The sequence below is a fragment of the Gavialis gangeticus genome, unplaced genomic scaffold (assembly GCF_001723915.1).
Source record: "Gavialis gangeticus isolate Ggan-Ray unplaced genomic scaffold, GavGan_comp1, whole genome shotgun sequence".
In the NCBI taxonomy this organism is placed as follows: domain Eukaryota; kingdom Metazoa; phylum Chordata; order Crocodylia; family Gavialidae; genus Gavialis; species Gavialis gangeticus.
The window spans coordinates 14,297,252-14,307,571 of record NW_017728994.1 but is presented as its reverse complement, the minus strand read 5'-3'; the positions used below and the strand labels follow the sequence as shown (position 1 = coordinate 14,307,571).

Sequence of the window (10,320 nt, the reverse complement as noted above, 5' to 3'; positions counted from 1 at the left end):
TGTAGGGGAGGGGGAGCCCCAATGGCCTTGTGCTAACAAGTGGCTCTAGCAACACATCACTGAGCCAGGATTAACAGCAGTCCCCAAGAGTAAAATTTCATCAAAGACATGGCAGGAGAGAAGCATCGGTGGTCTGGGTAACTGGTGCCCAGGTTCAAACTGTCAGGCCACAAGACTGTGGTTAGCTCTGGGTGGCTAGAAAAGCCTAAGCGGGGAGCTCAGAACAGGCATGGCAAGTTACAAATTGGTGCACTGGCTGGGAACGGGGAGGATAATAGAACCCTGGAGGCCAACACTGAAATGGAGATCAATATGATGCCACAAGTAGAGTTATTAGGACAAACACTACAAGAGGTGATGAAAGTACTTGAGGTGCAACAACAACAAGCCCTATAACAAAGTGAGTGGCTTAGGTGCAACTGCTCCACCTTTAAGATGCATAAGATGTCGAAAGATGGTGATACAGAAACGTTTATTGAAGCATTTGAAAGGAACACTACACAAACTGGATTGGATAGATCCTTGTGGGCAGGACAATTAGGGTAATCGCTAATTGGAAAGGACCAAGTAACTTATAGGGCCCTTCCCAGGGACGAAGCCTATGACTATGACAAAGTCAAGCTGGAGATTATGCATCGGCTGGAATTAATCCCGGAGCACTATAGGTGACTCTTTAGGGCTAAACAGGGGAAAGATGACAAGAAACCCTGGATATTAATGCAGTTATTAAAGGATCTGTTAGAGAAATGGGTCCCTCGAGCAACAGTAGGCAGGGAGGTACTAGCAGATCAAATCCTGTTAGAATAGTTTGTTCAAGACTTAGAGAAAGGGACACAATTATGGGTAAGGAGACATCTGCCCAAGTCAGCCAAAGAGGCCCAGAGAATTGCCAAAGCCTATGCTGCTTCAGAAATGGAGATGGTTAAAGAAAAGCCTTATAAAAGTGCGAGGAATCATTATGGTAGGGAGGAGGAATGTTATTGAGGCCCTCTGAGACAGGAAAGGGAGTACTGTGTTACCGATATGGTCATACTGGACATGTGGTCAAAGAGTATTTTCAAGGACCACAGGACTGCTGGAAACAGGCAGGCAGTGGCACAGGGCTCTGGGAAAGACAGGATAATCGTGAACCCATGGAAGAGATGGATTGTAGCTTTGGTGTGGGGAGTGAAGTTACAGTGTGGGATTGCCCTGAGGTCATAGCATGGATAGAGGGCTGAGCTTTATGGGCTACGCTTAATACAGGGTGCTTGCAGGTGCTCTTAAGGTCTGGCCTAGTACTGGAAGATGCCATAATGTGGTGTAAGCCAGTTAGGAGGAGGTGCATACATGGTGGGGCAAAACAGTATCAGAGGGGATACATGAGGGCTAGAATAGGAAAGAGAGAAGTTAGGATGAAGGTGGGATTTGCCCCTGAGCTAGATGGGGAAATGATCATGGGGAGAGATTGGCTTCCTTTGTATGATGTTCTAGAAAAAGTAAAGCAGGTGGAATTGGAAAGGAAGGGATTGCCCCAAGTAGGAGGCTGGATAGCAGAGGAAGAAGAGCCTAGCTTCTCTGAGGAAGAACTGTTTATTAGGTTGGGGGTAGGCCCAACAGGCCCAAACTTCAAGATAGCACAAGATGAAGAAGAACAGTTCGTGAGGCTCATAGAAAATGAAGTTGCCAGTGTCGGGGGGCAAGTTGTGAGACTGGAACTACAAGTAAGTGACCTGCATTTTGAGATTGGGATGGGTTATTATACCAGGTAAAGCAAGTGGAAGGGGGTGAGTGTGTCTGGCAGTTATTGTTGCCACAAGCAATTTGGAGGAAGATGTGGGACATGGCCTATGCAACACCCATAGGCAGACACTTCAGGAAAGAGAAAACACTCGGCAAAAGTAAACAATGGTTCTTTTGGCCAGGTATGCAGGAAGAAGTAATATGCCGGTGTGGGTCCTGTGCAGAGTGTCAGTTGGTGGAGGAAAGATGGTCACAGAGGGCTCCCTTGCAGGTCATGCCTATCATTAACACCCCATTTGACAGAATTGCCCTCAATGTTATGGAACTACTCACCAAAAGTAGTGTGGGGCACCAGTACATACTTGCTTTAATCAATTATGCCACATGATACCTGGAGGCAATCCCACTCAGAATGGTCACTGCACCTCAAATCGCGGAAGCATTGTTAAAGTGAATTTCCCATTTTGACATACCCAGGGAAATAGTTACAGACCAAGGTATGAATTTTATGTTAGGGGTGTTAAAGGCTGCTTGTAACATTAGAGGGGAGATAAAAAAACATAGGGCATTAGAGGGGAGATAAAAAAACTATGAAACTATGAAACTATTAAGCATCATAGTTTCATAGTTTCTAGGGTCGGAAGGGACCTGAGCAGATCATTTAGTCTGACCCCCTGCCATGGCAGGAAGAGCACTGGGGTCAAACGACCCCAGTAAGGTGGTCATCCAACCTCCTCTTCAAAACCCCCAGGGTGGGAGCCTGCACCACCTGACTTGAAAGCTGGTTCCAGACCCTAGCCGCCCTGACCGTGAAGTAGCACCTCCTGATGTCCAACTTAAACCTTCCCTCCGCCAGCTTGTGACCATTGTTCCTGGTCACTCCTTGCGGCGCTCGGGGGAACAGGGACTCCCCCAGCGCCTGCTGATCCCCCCTAACCAGTTTATAACAGGCCACAAGATCCCCCCTCAGCCTTCTCTTTTGAAGGCTGAACAGGTTCAGGTCCCGCAACCTTTCCTCATAGGACCTACCCTGCTGTCCCTTGATCATACGAGTGGCCCTCCTCTGGACCCTCTCGATGCTGTCCACATCCCTCTTGAAGTGCGGTGCCCAGAACTGGACGCAGTACTCCAGCTGCGGCCTGACCAGTGCCGCATAGAGGGGGAGGATCACCTCCTTGGACCTGCTCGAGATGCATCTGTGGATGCACGACAAGGTGCAGTTGGCCTTCCTAGCCGCCTCCCCACATTGCCGACTCATGTTCATCTTGGAGTCAATAATGACTCCCAGATCCTTTTCCACCTCCGTGTTGACAAGAGGGGAGTTCCCCAGCCTGTATGTATGGTGCCGATTGTTCCTCCCCAGGTGCATCACCTTACACTTGTCTGTGTTAAACCCCATCCTATTCTCCTCTGCCCATCCTTGTAACCTATCTAGGTCCAACTGTAGCCTGTTGCTCCCCTCTATTGTGCCCACATCTGAGAACATTGATTTATTGCCCTCAGACAAATGGCCTGGTTGAACACCTAAATGCCACGATCAAATGCTTGCTGTGACAAAGCATGCAGAAAGAGCCCAGGAAATGGGATCTGCTCTTAGTGCCACTAATTTTTGCTCTCAGGGATATACGCCAGGCATCAACCCAGTTTAAACCCTTTGAATTGATATTTGGCCACAAACCCAGAAGTTTACTGCAAGTAGCCAGGTAAGAGTGGGAAAATCCAGGGCACAAACGAGTCGGGGCCCAGCAATTTATGTAGGAGGTGTTTGAATGCCTTAAGCAGGCCCGGCAGTTAGCTTAGGTGAATATGGAGAGAGCACAGCAGCAACACAAAGCTAGCTATGATCAAAAGGCACAAAAGAGAGTTTTAGACCAGGGGTAAAGTGCTGGTTCTACTTCCCTATCCCATGAATAAACTATTAACTAAGTGGCAAGGGCCTTTTGAGATAACAAGAAGGTCTGGGCCCATAGATTATGAAGTATACCACCCAGGACATGTCAGAGAACACCAGATTTACCATGTAAACCTGTTGAAGGCTTGGAGGAAGCCAGAGGGATGGCTGCTGAGTCCTGAAGAAGTAAGTGAGGATCTAGGCCCTGAGATAGGAAGAAACACACAAAGGGGTGAGATAGAGATAGAAGATGGCCTCACAGATGAGCAGCAAAAGGAGCTGGGCCAGATCATCTTCAAAGTTGGTGATGTGTTCAGAGAGGTCCCAGGAAAGGCTAGGGGTGTAGTACATAAAATAAATATGCCAAAAGGGGTGGTTGTGACAGAAAAATGAAAACCGGTTCCCCACCACCTACAAGTGCAGGTATATGAGGAGATACAGAAAATGCTTAGACAAGGGATGATAATACCATCTCAGAGCCCCTGGAGAAGCCCAATGGTGGTCGCCCCAAAATCCGATGGGTCACTAAGTATATACATGGATTTCAGGGGGTTCAATGTGGTTGCATGTTTTGATGTGTTCCCCATGCCCCACGTAGAAGAGCTACTTGAATGGATAAGTCTGGCAAAGAACATCTCTACCCTGGATCTGTCCAAGGGTTACTGGCAGTTCCCCGTGGCAGGAAAGGACCAGCAGAAAATGGCTTTTAGTATGCCAAGGGGACTATTTGAGCTGGATGCCTTTAAGCCTTCACAGTGCTGCAACCTCTTTTCAAAGGCTGATAGATAACATTCTAGCTCTACGTACAAGGTACTCAGTGGCATACATTGGCGATATTGTAATTTATTCTCAGTCATAGCCTGAACATAGGCAACATGTGGAAGCATTATTATGAGAATTGCGCCAATTTAAGTTGACCGCAAATCCAAAAAAGTGTGCATTAGGAATGCAAGAGATCGGCTATCTTGGGTTCCATGTGGGACAAGGGCTCATACACCCGCTGGTGAGTAAAGTAGAGACCATAGAGATATATAAACCTCCACAAACAAAAAAACCAAATGCGCTCCTTTTTGGGTTTGGAAAAGTATTATCAAAGGTTTATACCAGGCTTTGCAGAGTTGGCTGCACCCTTGACAGACTCCATAAGGGGAAAAGTGCAGGGGCTGATACGATGGACGCCCCTGATGGAAGAGGCCTTTAGGAATATCAAGAGATTTTTCTACTTTCAAATGCTCATTTTATTCATCCATACTGGTTCTGTTAACAACAGGGGGTCAATGCCAATGAATTTCCAAATAAAACACTTAAAAATAGAAAGCATAAAAAAACAGAAACTCTTATTTCAAAAAAATTATTTTCCACTATTTATGGAAAACAATTATGTCCTAAATCATCTTCTATGAACTTCAGATACAAAGCTTCAGTAACGGTAAGAAGTCATATTTATCTCTCTAAAGATACTATAATCAATTCCCCCCCAAACTGAATTTGTCAAATTCAATAAATAGGTGTTCTCCTTAGGCATGTTTGCACTATTTCTGGTTGATCCTTTGCCCACAACGCCCCACCACCTTGGAAGATTCATCTACCATAAAAGAGGTGATGAGGGGTACTGAAATGCTGAATTGGTTTTAAATATGCAGAACTTTTGGCAGAGGTGGTATCTTTTATTAGACCAACTAAATAGTTGCAAAGAAATGTACAGCTTTCCTTTGTGACCCTCAGGATATACTGCAGCCTGGCTATTCTTTGTTGTCAGTCACTTCTAGAGGGCAGTTCTGAGACACCCCCAAGAATGTTGTGAGCACAAAAGTGGCTTTAAGCTTTTCAACTGAATTGCTGACCTGAACATAGCACAGGAGAAATGAGATTTTTTCCTGTGTGAACAATTATTTCTCATGCTCTGGATATCACTTTTTGTCTTTCAGTCTAAGGTTGAAATAGGCAAACCACTTAGGAAAAGAATATGACATTCTCATCCCTACACCCAACCCTTTGTGATAGTTTATTAACTTGCACATAGTCTCTGTATTTCTAGGTTCCCTCTGGGGCTGGACATGCTGTACTATCATAAGAGAATATTCTTAGAGTCTTTAGTCTGGGAAACAGAAAGAACTGGCAATGCTGAGAGACAGAATCTGTTCTCATGAGATTTTTTGCCAAATCTTGCAAACTTGGGAAGCACAGAACATCTGAATTACATTTTTTTTAATACTCTTTTTCCAATTAAGCCCAAGCTTGTGACCTTTTTTGAGGTTCTCCCATCACTAGTCTGAATTATTGGTAGGTTTTGCTTTTACAGACATACAGCCATATTATTCTAGCCAGATGTCCCACTAGCTAAGTAGATACATAGAAGTTTTTGCCAGTAGTATTGAAAGTTCACTTTTTTATTGTTACATACAAATACACTAGCACACTAAAGATGGAACATGCCCTCAAAATACAACTGAGAGCTGCTGATCTCATATCTTTTTTTGTCTGGCTGTGGCATCTGTAAATGGGAGTTTTGTTGTTTTGTTTTTTTACTGTAGCGCATAAGGATTATGCAGTGAAATAAAAAGGAGAGATGGGGGGAAATAAGTACTTCATATAAAATGAATTTCTGAGTTTGAAAAAGAATAAGGCAAAGTTCATGGTCATTTTTTATTCACTTTTCAAGAAAACCAAGTGCAAGATTCTGTTAACACCAGAGCTTTCCAGAAAGGTAAAGATGACAAAGATGTGATGCTGCTAGAATTGTATTTATTTTTTTCTTTCCATAGAGTTATAGTGGAACAATAAAAATATGATGTTTTTACTTTATTGATTGTACTAATGATAAATGATCAGTCAGACTGAAAGCTGTGGGATGACAGGCCGGCCTCTAAGGGGTGGTTGTCTATTTTCAGGAGGTCAGGGGAATGGATGTTTTTCCTCCCTTGATCAGTGGCTGGACTAAAAATTTCCAGCCTTACTTCCAGTGTATTGTGTGTGGATACGGGGAGCAGCTTGTCAGGATGGTACAGTATAAACTGTAGTTTATAGAAAGTATATATGCAGTTTTGAAAGTTATGTCAATGATCTATTTTTAAATGTATCATTTTCTAAGACCAATGCAGTGGATGTGATGAAGTGCTGCATCTACATATATGTGCATATGAATTTGACATTAATCATTTTCAGCTTGGTTTTTAAACTTTATATGAATAAATTTAATTGCTCATCCTGGCAGTAAGAATGTAGGAATTGTCTAGGTGTCACATCCAAAATAGTTTCTGATGCTACATGCCTATCAAATCAATCTAGAGATTTCTGTAGCTCTCACCATGGAGGAATCTGTAGACCAATTCCTGTTTATACTTCCTGGAGCTGTGTTGTTAGGAACATCGGCGAGTGCAGACAGTGTGCTGTGCCAGGAGCTATCCCATTGGGTATATGGTGGGAATGATGGCTTGGAGCAGTGAATTGGTGCTTTACACTGGGTCCACATGACAGATCACTCATGTGCCCTGGGTAAATTCTGGAAAACAGGGAAAATTACTCTGGCTCGATGTGCTGCTTTTTGAGCCATGGAATGCTGATGCTGATGGACAAGAGTGGTTGGCCATCTTTTGGTCCTGTCTGATGCATCAGTTAGCTCAACTACTGCCTAGGATTGAGTGCAAGTTTCAAGACTCTTTCTCGTCCCACACTCCCTAAAGCAGCATGCAGCACAGAACAAAATCTGTCACAGAGTAGGGTGTTTAAGAGCTAAAATAAAACAAATACCTCTAAGTGCATAACTTTTGGGAAATCTTAATTGTCAGCATAAAAATCTCTGAGGCAAAAAAAAGAGCTGTTAAATGTTTGTTCTGGTTTCATAAAATCTTCTCTCCCCAGCTGGTCTCTTCCAGAGATAAAACCTCCAGTCTCTCCAAATGTAGAGATAAGTATTGGCAGCACTCAGATTTGCTTTTCATCCCATGCTTGATGGGAAAAATGCCAATGAGTTTTCAGGCTTTTCCGTGTAAGCCTTCAGGGGCTTATTCACCAGATTTTATATATCTGGCAAACTATGTCTTTCAGCTCCAGCCGTAAGACCCAGAATATATTTGGATTCCATGTTCAGTTTTTGATTTACTGCCCAAAATTAGTGTAAATAGTCTTCATCTTAAGAAAAAATAATATTTTTCGGGCTGTTACTAATATTGTTTTTGGATAGTCTTTTTAAGGCGCTCTTTCTAAATAATCCCTAATATGTATTATATATTCTAGTTGTTGAAAGGCTCTATCTCTATTTTCACATATTCAATGACTATCAAGGCATCCATTTATTTAGCAGAGGGTACAAAATGATCAATGGCTTTCCATTGGGGAACTGATATGAAAATGTCAAAGGTGAGTTTGATCAAGAAGAATGAATTGTCTTGTGAATATGTAATGGAATGTTGAGACTATGCACTAGGTTGCAAATTCTTCTGCTGGTACACCCTGGCAGACCCAGATCAAGTGGCTATCTACCAGCTTTGTTTATTAGCATAAGAGGGGCAGGACAGAGGGGTCTTCTAGGACCATAACAAGAGTCATGCACAGAAGATACCTGAAAGAGATTAGCTGAGATCCTTTCCAACAGTAAAGGAAAGCTAAGAAATGTGAGTCTGAGCAGATCCAGTGTGTATGCTATATTAGTTAAAGTTCAGCAGACACCTTTAAAGAGTGATATTTTCAGGAAAGGTACTTTAACTGCATCTAGTCGTAAAGAAAACACAGTTTAGGAATGCTGATCATTTCAATCCAGTCTCCCTAGTCCACTGTGGTTCTTTCATCATGCTTCAGGTCACTCATTGATGGGAATCACATAGAGTCTGTTATTGATTTAAGTAACTCTCATTATGAAATAGTTGTTTTTGCTCACATCATATTTATTAACTTCATTCTCTTCAAATGTTCTTCAGTTAGCTGTACATGCTGTTTTATAGCAAGTGAGGTACAAAGATAATCTTTGGGTTATTTTATAGCTACTTGTGTAATCTTGAGTGCATCTATGTGTGCTATTAACAAGGAGCAATAAATTTTGGTGCATATTGTACAGGAGTTTATTGCTCCCATGTGCACTGTTTGAATGTGTGCCTGGGATCACAGCATGTTGAGCTGGGTCAGAGCAGCTCCAACTAGCAGAGAGCCCAGGGGGTCAACCTTCCGGCCTGGGGCTGCTCTGACCCAGCTCAATGTGCGGTGGAGGGACTGGCTGGGGCATAAGGGTACTCCAGTGCCAGGCTAGCTGGCAGGCAGCCCCTGCACTGAGGCACCTTTGTGCCCCAGCCAGCTGGGTCAGCATCTACACACGTGCTGCTGTACATGAAAAAGCTCTACAGCAGGCTAGTACTTGTATTTACAAGTACTACTCTGCTGTGCAGTTAATTAATTTCTGTGACCTAATAGGACTGCACATGTAGATATGAGATGTTTACTGCAGAGCTAATTAGTCTACTCTGCAGTAAACATCTCAAGTAGGCATGCCTCTGGAGTGTCTAAGTCTGTGTCTCACTGCATACCTGTTACATGATATCACTTAAATAGAGAGGTGTTCAGGAATTTTTTTTACTAAATTTTTGGGTTTTTTGTTTTTTAGAAAATGCTGATTCATTAAATGGAAACTTTTTGCATAAATCTATATGCTTTGGCTAAACTTTTTTTTCTCAGAAAGAAAAGTTTTTCAGGTTCAGGGTGGAATTTCAGGTCAAAACTAGAGAAAGAAATGCTCGTAGCCAAGGCATTTGCCTGAGGTGGGAGATCTGGGTGATTGTCCTTGCTCTGAAATCAGTCAGGTCAGGCACCTGGTAGTATTTCTGGGTGTCTCTCACCATCTGATCCAGCTCCTTGACTCAGCTTAGTCCACCTGGTTCTCAGCCAAAGACCTGGCCAATCAACTGGGCCTGCACTCTGCTCTACAGTGCACCTCTTGGCTGAAATTAAAGCTGCCTTCCCTGTAAACATGCTTGCTGGCCTAGAGGACCATCTCTGCACGTTACAAGCCCTCCCTCATGGCAGCTCACTAGACAGAACCCCTCCATTGTTGTCCATCTTTCTATCTAGACAATGATGAGAGTGGCAGGCCTAATACTCTGCTGTCCCTTCCTGTACCCAGTGAGAACAACGGTGGGATATGCTTTGAGATTTTGTCTGGGAAAGCACTGTACAAGGTCAGTTAGGGCGCTGACAGGGGCAGTCAAAATGTCTCATGCCTGTGTCCTCATTGCCTGCCCTGACATGACTTGGAGGTAGAACCTAGTGGCAGCAACCCCAGAGTAAGCCTGCCTGGCCAGCCATGACCCATACAAGTTGTCCATCACCAAAGGAATTATCAATTAGGGCTGTGCAAAGCTTTGGTCCCTGATAGGATTCAGCAGAGATTCGGCCCGATTCAGTGGCCAAATCTCCAAATCCGAATCGAATCAGAGGACCCTTTAATCTCTCTGAATTGAATTGGAACCTTCTGAATCAATTTGGAGAGATTTGGAAAGATTTGGCAATTCAGACATAGACACAGCTTTAAATGTTTTTAAATATTTTTTCTACATACCTCTAGGTAGCAGGCGGCTGGTGAATGGTGCAATGCTGGGGTGCATGGAGTGTCCCCTGGCTTGGTGATTGGTGCCTTCTGGGTGTGGGGGGGCACCCAAGGTCTCCCTGAAGCTGATCGCCAAGCTGGGAGGTGTGTGTGTGTGGGGGGGGGGGGGGGGGGG

At 43.9% G+C, this 10,320-nt stretch overlaps 1 protein-coding gene across 1 annotated transcript in view; it reads right to left on the bottom strand.

The window, feature by feature from the left end:
• Positions 1 to 10,320, bottom strand: part of RASGEF1A (RasGEF domain family member 1A) — a 373,737-nt gene that overhangs the window by 262,354 nt on the left and 101,063 nt on the right. The window lies entirely within an intron of this gene.